Raw genomic sequence first — 17,648 nt, forward strand, 5'->3', positions numbered from 1 at the left:
GTCATGCTATAGTTGGTGAAATTCCTTGTCAACTTCTAGTTGGATATCACTACTAAAATTAGTCACAACATCAGCTAAAGCTTGGGACTTAGTTGATGTTCTAGTTTTATAACCAAGATCATAAGCACTCAACTTACCAGACCATTTAACCATTCTACCAGACATTTCGGGTTTTCTCAAAACATTTTTAATGTGATAACTGGTTTTAACATGAATAGTATGGGTTTCAAAATAATGTCTTAACTTGGTAGATGCTATTATTAAAGCTAAAATTAAGTGCCCTTTTCCTGTAAAGTAGTAACTACCTGAGCCACAAAAAATGTGTTTTGACCAATAGCTACATAAACGCATATTACATTTTGGCCTTGTTGATTAAGAATTGTACTTGTTGCTACTGCTATTTTAGCGGTTTGTATATCCCCAAAAATTAATTCTCACTTACCACGTCCTCTGGGAATCATTGAATCAATAGAAATAAGCCTTGTTCAGTTAAAGTAAGAATTGCTTTTGGTCCAATCATCTAGTTTCCTTTTCCGGGACGTGGTTCATTTCAAGATTCGTCGATTTGAATCCTATTTTTAGGCTGCCATCCTGGATTTGAACCAGAGACCTCTCTCGTGAAGTAAGTCATCGCACATATGGTCCAACCAATTAAGAGAGAATCAATAGATTCCTTTTCAGAAGCGATTCATCCTTCCTGAACACAACATAGAACTCTCTGTTATATTGCGCTCTCCTAGTGGGCCTCCCCCCCTTCCTTATGGCAAGTCTTTGTGAAAAAACTCTGATGAGAAGAAAAATAAAGGCGTTAAGAGACCCTCTTGGCCCAGCCCTAGACACTCTAAGGTCATTTTTCAATCTTGCTCCCATTTCGAGTCAAGAGATAGAAAAATAGACACATCACATTTGATTTCAGCTTTCACCAGACCTTGGGGAAAAGCATGAAAAAAAGGCTCAAATGGTATGATCCCTTTGTCACCCGAGAATGAAAGGGGTGATCTAGTAGTTCTTTGTCTGTGAAGATGCGTTGTTAGGTGCTCCATTTTATTTTCCCATTGAGGTCGAACCTAAACCTATGCTTGAGAGATAGATGTCCATACAGTGATACATATATAAGTGAGATTACATGGTTTCAGAATCAAGCAAGGTCTTACTTACATACTATATAGGATGTTGTTGGAATTTATGATCCTTGGCTAGTACTGCATTTATTGTATCTCGATATACTGCTATATATATGAATAGTGGCTCACCAAATTCAGGCTTCATGAGTGCTGATATAAGTAAATGCCTTCTCATGCTTTTATCCCCACTCAAACTTCTTTTTCTTCTTCAGGATGTCGTAGAGTTCTTTACGTCTTGAAAAGGATCTTAAGATGAACTTGTTCAAAGCTACTATCATGTTAGTTAATCTTTGAACATCCTTGACATTGACTGAGGCTTCAGGTTTGTGATGGCTTTGATATGTCATGGACTTGCTTCTGTTCCTCTCTTGGTGACCATGTACCCCAAGAACTTTGTTGTCCCCACTCCAAAATGGCACTTGGACGGGTTCAACCGCCGAGGGGCTTCATGGAAATCCTAGTGATGATCCCCATTTTTCTTTTACTTCACCACTATATCCTCGATGTAGACCTGCATTTTGTCCCACAACTTTACCTTGAAGATCATGTTGACTAGCCTCTAGTATGTTGCACCTACACTTTTTAATCCAAGAGCAGAGAAATATAATAATATATACCTGTAGGGGTCATGAATGCAGTATCCTCCTTGTTCGATGGTTCCATATGAATTTGTTGAAATCCCGAGGACGCATCAATGAATGTTAATATTGCTTGTCCTACGCTTGCATCTACCATCGAATCTATGGCATGCACAAACTAATACCGAAAGAAGTTAGAGCATCAATAACACATAACTTCTGGATAGAGTTACCCTCTTGACATAGACGAGTAAATTATTCTCTCCAAATGTGCTCCTTGCCTCACCACTGAAACCCACTAGGTTCGAGGATCTTGTCACAATCTCATATTCGATTCAAAAATGTTCATCCTCTTCAACGTTTGAAACTAGATGATAATTACTAAGCTACCTCCAACCACCAGGATCCTGCATACAAAACATTTAAATACAAAGTAATAACCAAAACATCATGATGATCATTATCTCGGTCTTCTTCGCTGAATGATACTTCTCTTCTATTTGTTACTGATGTCTCTTGTTGGTACTTTTGGTCTTTCAGTCTTGGCTACTTTTACATGCTTCTATGCTATTAAGGTTCCACATATGTTGGATCCTCCTGACATGAAATTCACTACGCTGGAGGTGGGGATTCTACCCTTCTAGATGTTTTATCAGGATTCTGGATCGTGTCCTCCTTTTTTCTTAAAATCTCCTCCAGATGACATTTGCTTAAGTAATAGCGTATCTCTTTTCGCAAGGAAATGAAATCTTCAGTTATATGGCCAAAGTCCTCATGGAATTCTCACCATATGGACCTATCCTTCAATACATAGCTTCTATTATTCTTCATGAGCCATATAGCTTTGTCACCAAGATCCTGCATAGCATACATAAGACCTAGAATATCAACAGAAAAATAATCAATTATTTTAGGATATTTTTTCATGTTATCCTCATCCTTTACAAATTGATCCTATAGTTGTCAGGTTTTGAGTATGGCTTTGACTTATGAAATTTATAGGATAATGATTTTGATTTTCGATTGAGATGATCATACTTGTTGGATGCATCAAGTCTTCGTTGAATCATCTTATCTTCCCTAAGTCTTATGATTCTCATCGCTCGATTCCAGACTTTATCAAGATTCCTACAGGGATTCATAAGAAGATCTTCACAGAATGTGCAATCTGTCTTCAACTCAATCTTGAAGGCTTGAATCGCAATGGCCATGCCAAGGTTTGGAATTTCTAGATATTCCTTGCTAAACTTGCTCATGAAATCTCTAAGAGGCTCATCGGGATTCTGAGTTTTCTGTGCAAATCACTTGTTAGTCTTTTTAAACTCTTGTTTCAAGGAAATTGGTTATTGAATAGATTAATCAAGTGAGAAAATGATTTAATAGAAAAGGCAGGGACACTTGTGCCATTTTAAAGCAGTTGTTGTCATAGTAGAACTAAATCCTTTGCATAAGTAGGCCTCCTTGAGATGCAACGGGGGGTGCGGGTGATTGATCTCCATTCTTTCACGATATTGAGCAATATTGTCCTCAGAATCCGTGGTATCATCATTCAGAATCATTCATATTCGGAATATGGAACCGCTTCGGGATCTCGGCGTCACATATAGGGGGTGTGGATCTTAAGATCCTGTGATTACTTCGAGCTACTTCTGGTATCCGTTGGACTATCCCATGGATTCTATAGGTCAACTCTTTGAGTTTTTTCAACTCTTTCTGCACCACTGGACTTATACCAGTATCATGCGAAGTTTCAACATTACTCATGGGCATAGAAATATTATTATTGAGGATACCAGCTGAGGATCCTGGAACAACACCGAAATCCCAAGTGGCAGCAATTCTTGTAGCTTGAACAGAATCACTTGTTCTTGTCGCAGATTGGATGGGTAGGAAATCATTCTAATGATTTCCCATGGATCTTTACGCCTCAAAAATCAGGGTTCTTGGCTGCAATGGAGTGAAAGAATCTTCCACCGGTTTCTTCCCTTGCATCGGATATATCGGAGTTCCTTCATCAAGGAGTTGTTCGTCTCCTTTTGTTGTTCCATGTGTTCCTTCATCTGCATTAAAACATCAAGTATTTCATTGTTAGACATGAGGACATGAATCACGTTAGAGGGTCCTGATCCTTGAGGCAGCACACCTGTGGAAGGCCTTACTGTTGGTGCAGGCATGCCACTTGAACCCCCGGATCCCAAGATGTTCATGTCGGCGTTGGTTGTCTTTATCTGAGCAGCATGTAGAGGAGGAAGTGGTTGAGAAACTTTAAAAGTTGAGGACGGCATGGATGAAGATGTGGGTTTGGATTGAGATGCCATTTTTTAGTAAGTTTTGCAAGGTAATGGTTAAAAAGAAGTTTAAGGATGGATTTGAATATGAAAAAGACCACTTGACCCATGGTGGCGCCCCAAACTTTTTTGCTCAAAAATTATGGAAGCAATTAAGTGATCAAACTTAGTATGCGAAGTAGTGTGTTTTTCACAATAATGACAAGTAATTGCGGTAATGTAAATGGCTGACACATGATATAGCGAGGAAAAACCTTAGATCCTGGTGATGATCCTTGGAAAAAAACCTCAGGAGGGGAAAATTATCCCCTGCCTCGGATTTATTAAGTAAAAGACAATTACTACTCAACAACCGGTTGCAAACGACGTCGAGAGTACTGATTTAAGTGTTATGAGTGAGTACAATGTGTCATATATCGTTCGCAAAGTCTCCTTATGTAGAAAAAGAAAAAAAAAACTATGCGAATAACCCGGAATCCCTAGCCTTGTGGCGGTTTGAGCCTTGTTGCACACTTTCATCACATGTTTATTGACTATAACTCTGGTTCTTTAGGTAGACTTAGTCAATTAGCCGTTGTATAACAGTTCACATAGAGTAGCCTGTAAGTGTAATTAGTAAATAGAAGTAACTAACTTCGAGGATCCTGAAGCTTTACTTGGTCAACACTTTTATCCACTATAACTCTTTTCAAGATGATTTTCATTAGTTTTTTAGTGAGCTTTTATCGTGAACTACGTCACCACCGTTCAGCTACAAGTATAAATCAACGCCAAGATCAAAATCAACCGTTAGTATCCAGGATCCTAGAAAAAGGATCCCGACAAGGATCACGAGGAGATTAGGGATCATGTAGAATCAGGGATCCTGAGTCATAAAATTAACCCACAAAAATTATCTATTATATATGATGAACTCTTATAAAGCCCATTCCTTTTCATCAATTCAAGATTTTGTAAAGCTGCTTATATTTGGGGGTATATCAATATAATTATATTAGGTTTGTACGTAAATGGAATATATATATGTATATATATTGAAATGTATATTCTAGTGGAAAAAGGTATTAACACCAGTTGTAGCCTTTTGTTAAAAGTTTTAAACACCGGTTAGTTGCCCGTTCTAATTCTTTCTCAACAAGGTCAATATTTCATTTAATTTAGCTAGTATACAATGGTTTATTAACGTTGTAAATTACAAATATATACACCGGTTAGAGGCCTGTTGTAATTTTTTAGTACCATCGTTAATTGTTAACTAGTCGCTTAGATATAATACATCGGCTGTCGAACGGTTTCAAATATCATATACTATCTTTTGCAATGCAACATATATAACGGTTTATAGACTGTTTCAAAAACTCTAAATAATCGTTTTTGAAGAAACGTGGATCTACTCACTGGTAGCAGATCTACTTTCCTCGGGTGTGATTATACTATTTCACCGATGGTTCTTCTGGATCTGTGTTCTTCCACCTACAAAATGAACAGCGCCGTTACTTACCCCTCAGAAAGGGACAGAGGGGTCCTCTTTGGGGTAACCCTCCGGCGTGAGAATAAGTATATGTAGGAGAAGATGATAATGTGAGAGTAAGGGAATTTGGAAAGTATTGCTTAAAATGCTGAATACTTTATGTTACTCTGTATGATTGTGTGATTGAATATGCTTCAATGTGAATCAATGTGTCTGTAACTGTGTACGTTATGATGTATTTATAGTGCTAGGGTTTCCACTGATTGAGCTGAGACCAGATTAGGGTTTTGTTGGCCTCCTCCAATCGATTTGCGCCACGTGTCCTCGGAGACACCTGGTGCTTTTTCATTGGCTATAATCACGTGGTAACCCATGAGTCATGCTGAGCTGTCCACCTTTCATTTAGCAGCTGTCAACATCAGCATATCCTTATTCCTTAAAAAGATGCCTTCTGGAAGGTTGTCTGACGTGCACAATCAAGGTTGCCCTAATCCTGATTTGGATAAGGACGAGGTTGATTATGTGCATGTGTGATATGCGCCCATCCTGAGGATGCGCGAGGTCTTCTCTTTATTCTCACGCGCAGATGTGATACGCACAAGCATGTGATACGCGTCAAGCGCGGATGCCCCACGCGCAGATATGGGTGGGCATGTATGATGCGCGAGCATGTGATATGCGCCGCGCGCGGATGCGCCACGCACGATGTGATATGCATAAGCATATATGATGCGTGAGCATGTGATGCGCGCGAGCATATGTGATGCGTGAGCATATGTGATGCTTGAGCATATGTGATGTGCGCTGTGCGCATAAGTTTTGGCTTTGTGCCTTGATAATATCTTTGATTTCTAATGTCTTGTATATATCTTGTGGGTTGACCCGCCCCGCTCGATGTTGAGGCGGGTACATACCTCTTCAAGCCCCCCCCAGTCTAATGTGTGTCTTATCTCGCGCGAGCGCGATAAGATAGATATTAGACTTACTGATTTGGTCTTTTAATGGGGTTTTGTCGTTTTGTTGGTTGTTTCCACCGTTGCGCGAAGTTCTATCCATTTGGTTGAAACGAAGGGTCCAAACACGTGGTTAGTTGGTGGTGACGTGCGCCGTAAACGTGTCAGACGTTTCGTGTGCTCGAGGTGCTACAGTTGCCTTTCATGTCCCCTCGCACAGCTGTCTTGAACACGTGTCGCGCTCGCATTGGTTTGCACCTGCGAGTGGGGGCGCGTCTCTGCTCCGTGGCAGTTCCGTTACGTTTTTATGTCCCCTCAACAGTGTTAGTGACACGTGCCGCGCCCGTGTTGGCTTACACCTGCGAGTGGGGGCGCGTGAAATCCGATCAGTTGCCAATTTTCTCTCTCCTGGGCCTATAAAAGCAGGCCCTTAGGAAAAATTTTTATCTTCATCTTCATTGTTGTGTACTCCAAAGCTTCTATCTTTCCGATTTTCTGGTTATTGCTTCCAAATACCCTGTTATCTGTTGCTGTTGTTATTGTATGTCTGATAGCTCAGACTCCTCTAACCCCTCAATCACCTCTATTGCCTCTCGAAGACGCCGTGTGAAATCTGTGGTGATGTCGACATTGAAGCAAAAGGGCAAGGGGAAGAGGGTTGTTGAGACCACATCGGAGGAAGTAGGGAGGACCAAGGCCACAAAAAGGTGGAATGAAATCCCCTGCAAATTGAGGCAGGCCGATCTCGACAGCCTCATCGCCTCTCAGGGCTTTCCCACCCTGTTTGGCTGCATGTTGCCTGGGGCCGGGCAAACGGCGGCGGACCAGCCTCCCGGCTATATTTCACTGTACACCCATTTTTTCACCCACTGCAACCTTCGTCTTCCGATGACAAGGTTTGTAGGCGCGGTGTTACGGTTTTTCGGGATTCATATATCCCAAGTCCATCCGTTTGGACTTGTGCGCATGAATCATTTCGAGTTCATGTGCAAATCACAGCGCGAGGAGCCCACCCCTCGGCGCTTTCAATTTTTTTACAAGCCCAAGCTCCAAGATTCTTGGATCTCCTTTATTCCTCGCAGTCAGAAGGTTAAGTGCAGCACCGTATCATTCAAGAGCCATCATGACTGGTCTGAGAGGTTCTTCTACATCAGGGCTGGTGTAATCCCCATCCGCATGACGATGCGCGCGATCGATTCTGCGCCCGCGGATGCGGATGTTATTAAGAACCCAACCGGCGCCTGGGTTAAGAAACTGACCGCCGAACCATCCCCCGCCAAGAAAATTCGCGAGGAGGCGCTGGTGGGGGTCGGCATGAGTAAGCTGTGGGCCGACAGCGCGCTTGAGCCCGTTATCCAAGTCGACGGGTTGTGTAAGTTTATTTCATTGCTTTATTTCTTTTTCTGCGCGAACATGATTCTTTTTGCTGATATCACTTGACTTGTTTTTGTGCAGTCACCAAGGATTATATCCACGCCGCTTATGATGATCAAGTGGAGGGTGGCTCCGTCGCGCTTGGCGCTGGGGAGGTTGGTTTCCCAGATCGCTTCGATGACATGTTCATCCCTGTGGATCTGGAATTTGATTTTGATAGCGACGCGCCTGGTAAGCCTTCGCACTTATGCTTATTCCTTTAGAATACCAAAGTTTATTAACAGTTCTGTTGCTTGTATTTGCAGATGCGCTCGAAAACTACGAGCTGGAGCTCGCGGAAGAGGAGGAGGAGGAAGAGGAGGCGACCCCACTAAAACGCAAAGCTAAGGGGAAATCTGGCGCAGGGGCCAGTAAGAAACAGAAGAAAGATGACACCCCTGTCGCTCATCCCCATGCTCAAACGAAGGGACCTAAGGAAACCCAGGTGTTTACCACCAAGGTTTCTTTAGCTTCCCTGCCTGTGAGAGTGGGCAGACCTCCTGTCCACTTTAGGTATGGTGGCGTCACCTCCTCCGTTCGCGCGGCTGAAGAGAGAAGCAGTGCCGCGCCTGCAACAGGTATACTTTGCTTATCTTCATCTGATTGAATTATTATTAAATCTTTTCGCATTTGAATGTTTGCAGGACCGGCGACGGTAGCAGATCAGCCGCAGGCGCAACAAGGTGCTGAGGCTGCGCCGGGGGCTGCTTCGAAATCCCCTGTTCTACCCTCGGAAAGGGGTAGAATAAACTTTATGGCGATGTTCGCCGCACGAACAGAATTGCGCCAAGGTATGTTTTGCGCATTTGTCTTTTGAATTTTTTGTTTTGATCAAGTCATAAACCATTTTTTGTTGTTGATTTGTTCATAGGAGTTGCAGCTGGCGTACAAGCTGCTGGTGACACTCCTGGCGCCGTTGCCGGCGCCGTTGCCGGCGCCGCTGGTTCTGCTCCTGCTCCTGCTAGTGCTGAGTCTCCCCTTATTGGGATTACAAAGGAGCAGGAAGCCGTATTGCGCGCCGAACTGGCGGCGTCGAGACCTCCCTCGCCTCCTCCTACGCGCAGCCCTCCCCGCGAGACTGGTTTGGAGCCCTCCAGGTCGCAGGAGAAGAGGCCTATTGAAGAAGATGAGGAGGATGAGGGGGCTCAAGCTGAAGACTCCTTGGGAGACCGCGCTAGCCCTGCGATGCCACAAGACTTCGCAGCGCAGACTTCTGGTGGGGCTGGCGCTGACTTTTCTGCTTCATCCCCGCAAGTATGTTATAATTTGTTGCTCCGCTGCGCGTACCTCCATATAAGTATGTTTTATGACTTAGAACATTTTTTTGTGTTTTGCAGGAAGGTGACCACGTTTACCGCCCGAGATGGAATATTAACGAAGACAGTTCCTTCCAATCCATGGGTGTATGCGAGGACTTCTGGGCTCATGCCGTGCCTCCTACTGAAAGGAGGTATCAGGAGGGGCGCACCCGCACTGACTTGCTCAACGATCACATTTTCGCTGGGTCGGCTTTCTTTGCTGCCTCCCAAGAGCTTCATCGTGATTATATTAAAGTACGCAATGCTCTTGTGGCAGCCCAGCAAGAGGCTAAGGTGGCCGCCTGGAACCTTTCTGATGCTCGCGCACGAGCTGAGAAACTCCAGGCGGAGCTCAGCGAAAACCGAGCAAGTGCCAACACCGCCTTTATTAAGCACGGGCATGAGCTCCAAGCTGCGCGGGAGAAGCAGCAGGTGGCGGAGGCCGAAGTTGCCAAGTACGCGCGGAGAGTGCGTGTCTTGGAACAGCAGGCGGAGGCGCGTGACCAAGCTATCGTCCAGAGTATTACTGAGAAATCATCACTGGAGAGTGAGGTTGCGCGCCTGAAGAAGGAGTTGGCGGCCGCGCAGGCCGATAGAGATGAGGCCTTGGCGACGGCAGCGTCTAGCCAGGAAGCACTTGATGCTGCGCAGGCGGAAAAAGAAAAAATTTTGGCGGCTAGCAGCGTCTGATAAAGAGGAGCTAAAAAATACCAAGGAAACTGTTGAGTTATTAAACTCCCAGGTTCCTGCCCTCGAGACGTCTGTTGCTGGCCTCGCGCAGGATCGCCAATGGCTGGTGTCACAGGGCATGACTCGTTGCGCTTTGGCGATGAAATATTCTGCCGAGTTTCAGGCCCTTGTGATGGACTGCAATGCTGCCGCGCGCTTGGTGGGTCGAGCTGAAGGGTTTACGGATGGGTATGAATATGGCATGTTGAAGAAGAACCCATCCGAGTACCCTTACAAGAGCGACGCGGCCTGCGCGGACATGGCCGCGGTGGGGGAGAAGTATATGAATACTCCCATCCCCATCCTTATGCAGGTACCTTGACCTTAATGAGTTTTACTTGATTAATTTTCCAAGTGTTTTGTACTTAATACTTTTCTAATGATTTGCAGATAGCTGCGCTTGCTGACCAGCCCGACCTCGGCGCGCTAAAGAAGTTGCTCGATGAATGCGAGAGGGCTGGTGGCGATGATGGTGGCGCGGGGGATGTTGCCCCTGCCAGCGGCTCTGGCGCGGCGAAAGAATCTGCTCCTGACACCGTCGTGATAGAAGACTCCATTGAGGAGGAAGAACTTGACTATGGTCAGTTCGGAGATGAGGAGCGGGCCGCGCCAGATGCTGAGGGAGATGATGAGGGTGATGAAGTGGCTGATGTCGACGTGGAGACTTGAGAAGCCCTTCATCAAATTTTATATATATTTTTTTTTTTGTTATACTTGTAATTTGTAACTCATCATACTTGTAAATTTCAATGCTATGGAATGAAACTTGTTTTCCCTTTTTCACATCTTGCGCATTTCCATTCATCTCTTCATGTTTGCTTGTATAGATATAAGATATGCTTGCACGTTAAAATAAGAACAAGGTTGTAAGGGAATTATTCACTTAACCATAGTCCTATTTTGTAAGTGGTTTCGCAGTATCTTGATTATGCTGACACGCGCGATGACTTTTCACTATTCCTTTTTTGCGCGTCGTGGTCGCGCGTTTTTTAAATGGAATTATGAGTTTTAGCCATTACATGTCAGCATGTGTTACTCAGATATCCACTTTGATTCCGCGCGCGACCTCGACCTGAGACCTCAACAACTATGATTTGGCATGTGCTTTGCCTTAGTTGTGTTTAGGGATTTTTATGATCAGGCTGCGCGGGATGTAAGATGGATGTTTGTGAGTGTTTTGAGCTAAGGCTCTTTGTTTTGGGCTAAGGCCCTGACGTTTTTAGAGTTAAGACTCGTTAACGTGTTTGAGCTACGGCTCGTAGGTTTGGGCTAAGGCCCTGACGTTTTAGAGTTAAGACTCGTTAACGCGTTTGAGCTAAGGCTCGCGCATGTATGTTTTACTTCGTTTTATTTTGTTTTGAAGTCAATATAGTGTTGTCATATTGCTCCAAATTAATAAAGGAAGTGTGAAACATGTATGCAAAGGTAATAGAACAAATATTGAAAGATAGCGCGAATCATCATTCATGATGGCTTAAAAGCCTTGATTACATATACGAATTTTTACATGAAGCATTTTCTAAGCTGTGCTGCGTTCCACGCGCGCGGTATCTTTTTTCCATTCAAATCTTTTAAAGTGTACGCGCCTTTCCCCAATTCTTCTTAAATTTGATAAGGTCCCTCCCAATTGGGGGACATTTTTCCTGGGGGTATCGCGCGGCTAGCTTCATTGTTTCGAAGGACAAAATCATTTTTCTTGAAGTGGCATTCTTTAACGCGCTGATTATAATATTTTTCCAGCTTTTTCTTGTATTTGGCTTCATTGATGATAGCCGCTTCTCTGCGCCCTTCAAGCAAGTTGAGATCTAACCTTCTTTCGCGCTCGTTATCAGTCTTGCTCATCATGAGTACCCTATGGGATGGGCATCCAATTTCTGCTGGGATCATAGCCTCTGTCCCATAGGTTAGGCTGAACGGGGATTCACCATTGCTAGTTTTGCTTAATGTCCTGTGCGCCCACAGGACATTAGGTAACTCTTCGACCCAAGAATGGGATTCTCCCTCCAACCTTTTCTTCAGCCCATTTAACAAACTTTGATTCGCGCGCTCCACTTGGCCATTCCCCTGAGGGTGGTAGACCGAAGTGAAGATTTGGTTGATGTGCAATTCTTTGAGCCAGCTGGATATCTTCCTGTCAGTGAATTGTTTGCCATTGTCGCTCACAATTTCCATAGGAAGGCCAAAACGGCAAATGATGTGGCTCCAGATAAATTGCTTCATCGCCTCAGCTGTGATTTTTGCTAGTGGCTTGGCCTCAACCCATTTTGTGAAATAGTCTACTGCCACTACCAAAAATTTCACTCGCCCTTGCGCTTGCGGCAGGGGCCCCACAATATCAATGGCCCATTTGTGGAAAGGCCATGCGGAGGTTACTGGAATCAAGTTGTTCTTTGGCCGCATGGTGTTTGGCGCGTAGCTCTGACATGCCTTGCATTTTTGGATTTCTTTTAGCGCATCCAAGTACATGCCTGGCCAATAGTAGCCTAAGCTCATTGCCTTGGCAACCACCATGCGCGGGACAGCGTGTATTCCGCAGATTCCTTCGTGAATCTCCCTAATCACATAGCTTGCTTCTTCAGCATCCAGGCATTTCATAAGCGGTCCAAGATAAGAGCGTCGATATAATGTACCATCAAGTAGTTCATAGTTCTGCGCCTTGTGTCTTATCTTTCTCGCCTGTGCGCGATCGTCCGGTAACTTCCCCTCCTTCAGGAATTCCATTATTGGAGTTATCCAGGATGAAGGGGTTGTATGAATTACAAGGACAGATTGCGTTTGCACTGACGGGTTGCTCATCACTTCCACCCTGACATCTTTGCCAAAGTGATCAAGATTAGTTGATGCCATCTTACTCAACGCGTCAGCAGACTTATTTTCGCTGCGCGAGATGTGTATGATTCTGAAGAAGTCAAACTGCTCAACGAGCTTTTTTGCCTGCTCTAGATATAGAGGCATTGTGTTCTCCTTGGCGTCATAAAGGCCGTTGACCTGAGCAGCTACCAAGTAAGAATCAACATGGGCCTCTAGCCTTTTAACTCCAAACTTGCGCGCAATGCGCAGACCAGCCAGCAGGGCTTCATACTCAGCCTCATTGTTGGTACTCTTGAAGTCCAACCTAATAGCATAAGTATATTCATGATTATCAGGGTCCACCAGTTTGAGGCCTGCGCCGGACCCTTCGCTGTTGGAGGCTCCATCAGTGAATAGCCACCAAACATCTTCTTCATCATTTGCTCGCGGAGGGTCTACCTCGCGCTGAGCTTCTTCAATCTTTCCCTCTGGGATTTCTGTGATGAAATCCGCTAAAACTTGACCCTTTATTGCTGGACGGGGCTTATAGGTGATCGTGTGTTCACCTAATTCCAGCGCCCACTTTGTCAGCCTTCCGGAGAGCGCGGGGCGTCGCAAGACTTGCTGGATGTTGTAACCAGTCAGAACTTCAATAGGATGACCATTGAAGTATCTATGAAGCTTGCGCGACGCGTGTGTTAGTGACAAAACTAACTTTTCCATGATGGAATAGCGCGTCTCAGGGTCTGTCAGCACCCGACTCACATAGTATATTGGCGTTTGGATCCCCTTGCGATCCACCAATAATACTGCACCGATGGCGCGGTCTCCAGCTGACAAGTACAATGTTAGGGTTTCGCCAGGAAGTGGAGCTGTGAGGGCGGGCAGCTTTATGAGACATTCTTTTATCTCACTGAAAGCTTGGTCAGCCTCAGGCGTCCACTTGAATTGGCTCTTCTTCAAGCAGTTCCTCAAAGTGTTAACGAATGGAGTAGATTTGCTGGCGTGGTTCGCTAGGAACCTGTTGATTGACACCAATCTACCATTCAGCTTCTGAACCTCTTTCATGGTGGATGGTGAAGGCATGTCAAGGATGGCCTCCACCTTTTCAGGGTTCACCTTGAAACCATCCTTAGTGACCATTACACCAAGAAATTTCCCCTCTTCCGCGCCGAAAGTACATTTGCTCGGGTTGAGCTTCATGTTAACTTCCGTTAGGCGCTGAAGAGTTTCCTCGATGTCTTTGAGCATTTGTCTCTCCTCCCTGCTCTTGATCACCAAATCATCAACGTAGACTTCTAGATTTCTTCCGATTTGTTCACTGAAAACCGAATCCATAAGTCTCTGATAGGTGGCGCCCGCATTCTTTAAACCAAAGGGCATTTTTGTGTAACAAAAAACACCCTTGTCGGTTCTGAAGGCAGTCTTGTCTTCGTCTTGTGGTGCCATTTGAATCTGGTGATAGCCTTTGTAGGCATCCAGGAAACATTTGAGCTTGAATGGCGCCACGGAGTCCACCTTTGCGTCGATGTTTGGGAGGGGGTAACAGTCTTTCGGACATGCTTTGTTGAGGTCCTTAAAGTCAATACACATCCTCCATGACCCGCTGCTTTTCTTTACCATCACAGGATTGGCTACCCATGTCTGGTATCGGATCGGGCGGATGATGTTTGCGCGCAACAGGTCCTCCACTTGCTCATTCATGGCCCTCGCCTTTTCATCCCCCATGATTCTCTTTTTCTGAGCAATTGGCTCCACCGACTTGAACGTGTTAAGAGAATGTTGCGCCAAGTCTCGCGGGACCCCAGTCATATCGGAGTGTTGCCACGCGAAGACCGACGTGTATTTTGTGAGCAACCTTTTCATTCTCAATCTCGTTTCGTCTTAAATGGTAGCGCCAATTGTGACCGTTTGCTCTGGGAATTTTGGGTTTAAAATCCACTTCTCTAGCGCATTGTCCGCCATTGGAAGTTTCATTATCCCTTCCCGCGGCGTACTTGTCACTGCGCACAAATGATCGCGGTAGACAAATGTTACGCCTGTTGGTGTAGGGAACCCCAATGCGCCGTGCGCTGGCGACGGTACAGCATTAAATTGAGCAATCGTTCCCCTACCCAGGATCATATTGTGGCATGACGTGGTGGGCAAGACCAAGAAGTTGACAACTTCGGCTCGCTTGTGGTCATCATCCCCCATAGTTAGTTCAAACTGAATCTGGCCTAGGGGATGGATGATTTCATTTGAAACACCACAGATTGGTGCGTTCACAATTTCGAGCCGCGCTTGGTCTGCCGGGTCTAACCTTCTGAAACATTGCTCATACATAATGTCAGATTCGCTTCCAGTGTCCACCAGGACTTTTGACACTTCGTAATGAGCAATGTGTGTGGTGATGACGAGAGGACTGCTGATTGAAGGGCCTCCTCTGATTCTTGGGAAGATGACTTGCTGCTCGCGCCAATCTCCGTGGGTTTGCGCACTTCTCTTTTTTGACGTCTGCCCTTGTCGTCCCCCCTCAGCCACACAGATTCTTTTGTATTTCTTGCTGGCAGAGGCTCCTTCCGGTTGCTCATCTTCTATTCTTTGGTTTTTCACCAAGTGAGCCAGCCTGCCTGATTTTACATCCTTCTCGATCGCATCCTTTAAATGATGGCATGCGTCGGTGTTGTGGCCCGGGGACCTGTGAAATTCACAATATTTGCCACTGTTTTGCGGTCCCTTGTAGTGTAGTTGCTTGGGGGGCTTGAATTGGACATTCTCAGTACTTAACACCTGTGAAGGTGTTTTAGTGAGGGGAGTCCATATTCTTGGCAGAGGTCTGCTTGGATCTCTGCCGCCCTCCCTCTTGTCACCCTCCCCGCGATTACGAACATCTTTTTGGGGCTGGGGTGAGCTTGGTTGCGCTTGATTTTCTGCGGAAGAAAAACTTGTTGGCTGCAACCTGGACCATACAGAGTTCTGTTTGGCCCTCTTCTCTTTGCTGCGCGGTGATTCAGCCTGATGCGCTCTTTCTCTTGCCCTATCTTGGGCAATCTGTTTTTCATTTCTCGCGAAAACTCGCGATGCCTCCATTAACTTGGCCCACGTGGTGGGCATGCCATCTTTGCTTACGAGAGCTCGTCGTAGTTGATCACTGCGCGCGCCTTGTATAAAGGCCACGCGCAGGAGTTGCTCGGTTATACCTCCGATTGCCAGAGACTCCTGATTGAACCGAGTGATGTAATCTTCAATCGTTTCATCATTCCTGCGTACGCAGTGCATGATGTCATCAGGATCGCGCGTGTGCCTGCGCTGCTGTACGAAGTGGGCTTGGAACTTTTCTAATAGTTCCTCGAACCCATCAATTTGCCCAGTCGGCAAGCTCTCGAACCATACCCGCGCCGCGCCCGTTAGGCAGCGAGCAAACATATGACACCATGTTGGCATCGTCCAGCTCTCTAGGTTTCCCGTGTTGTAAAAACCTTGCAAGAAATCGTCTGGATCTGTCGTGCCGTCATATTTACCCAAACCACTTGGCATCTTGGTCTTGTGCTGGATGGGAGCCTGCGCGATGCGCGCAGTGAACTTTGAGTGTTTCACCAAGATGGCTGGTCTGTAGGGTGTGGTTACGTCCACTTGCCCTCTGACTGGTGGGCTGTACGGCATGTGCAGATCCAGATCGGCTCTGGCTCCAGGCGCCATGTTCACAGGCGCGCGGAGCTGTGAGCCTCCTGCATGAGTATCCCGCGTCTTCCTCATGCTATGCACTTCTTCATCACTGAACTCAGTGTGTGCAGTGTGAACAGAATGTCCTTCTTCCGGCGCGCGCGGCCTTTTTGTAGTCTGCTTATCAAACGCTTGCCTTTGTGTTTGGTCGGCTAGCTTCTTCTGTTTGATCATTTCATTGTACTTTTCCATCAGACGCCGCTGCTCGTTTATGAGCCATTCATTCGGATCATTTGTTTCTTCTTCTGGACCCATTGGTCCTTTCTGTTTCGCGCCGGCCAGATTTTGTAACGTGAGATCGTCTGGAGGAGTTTTAGTCTGGCCGTGAGGGGTTGTGACGAAGGGACGGTTGCTGGTGGTACGCGTAGAATCACGCGGAACCCTCAGAACCTGCTGTCCGTCGTTAACACCCTCACGTTCAATATCCTCCAGAGCTTGATCAACGTTACGAACGCCAGAAACCATGGTGATTGATTTTTTTTATGTAGATCTGATAAGATCTGATTGCCGATGTAACAGTGGATGGCGCCAATGAAGAAACGTGGATCTACTCACTGGTAGCAGATCTACTTTCCTCGGGTGTGATTATACTATTTCACCGATGGTTCTTCTGGATCTGTGTTCTTCCACCTACAAAATGAACAGCGCCGTTACTTACCCCTCAGAAAGGGACAGAGGGGTCCTCTTTGGGGTAACCCTCCGGCGTGAGAATAAGTATATGTAGGAGAAGATGATAATGTGAGAGTAAGGGAATTTGGAAAGTATTGCTTAAAATGCTGAATACTGTATGTTACTCTGTATGATTGTGTGATTGAATATGCTTCAATGTGAATCAATGTGTCTGTAACTGTGTACGTTATGATGTATTTATAGTGCTAGGGTTTCCACTGATTGAGCTGAGACCAAATTATGGTTTTGTTGGCCTCCTCCAATCGATTTGCGCCACGTGTCCTCGGAGACACCTGGTGCTTTTTCATTGGCTATAATCACGTGGTAACCCATGAGTCATGCTGAGCTGTCCACCTTTCATTTAGCAGCTGTCAACATCAGCATATCCTTATTCCTTAAAAAGATGCCTTCTGGAAGGTTGTCTGACGTGCACAATCAAGGTTGCCATAATCCTGATTTGGATAAGGACGAGGTTGATTATGTGCATGTGTGAATGCGCCCATCCTGAGGATGCGCGAGGTCTTCTCTTTATTCTCACGCGCAGATGTGATACGCACAAGCATGTGATACGCGTCACGCGCGGATACCCCACGCGCAGATATGGGTGGGCATGTATGATGCGCGAGCATG

This window comes from Bidens hawaiensis, unplaced genomic scaffold (assembly GCF_021521415.1).
Source record: "Bidens hawaiensis isolate Kalapana, Puna unplaced genomic scaffold, B.hawaiensis_p1.1 tig00035896_1, whole genome shotgun sequence".
In the NCBI taxonomy this organism is placed as follows: domain Eukaryota; kingdom Viridiplantae; phylum Streptophyta; class Magnoliopsida; order Asterales; family Asteraceae; genus Bidens; species Bidens hawaiensis.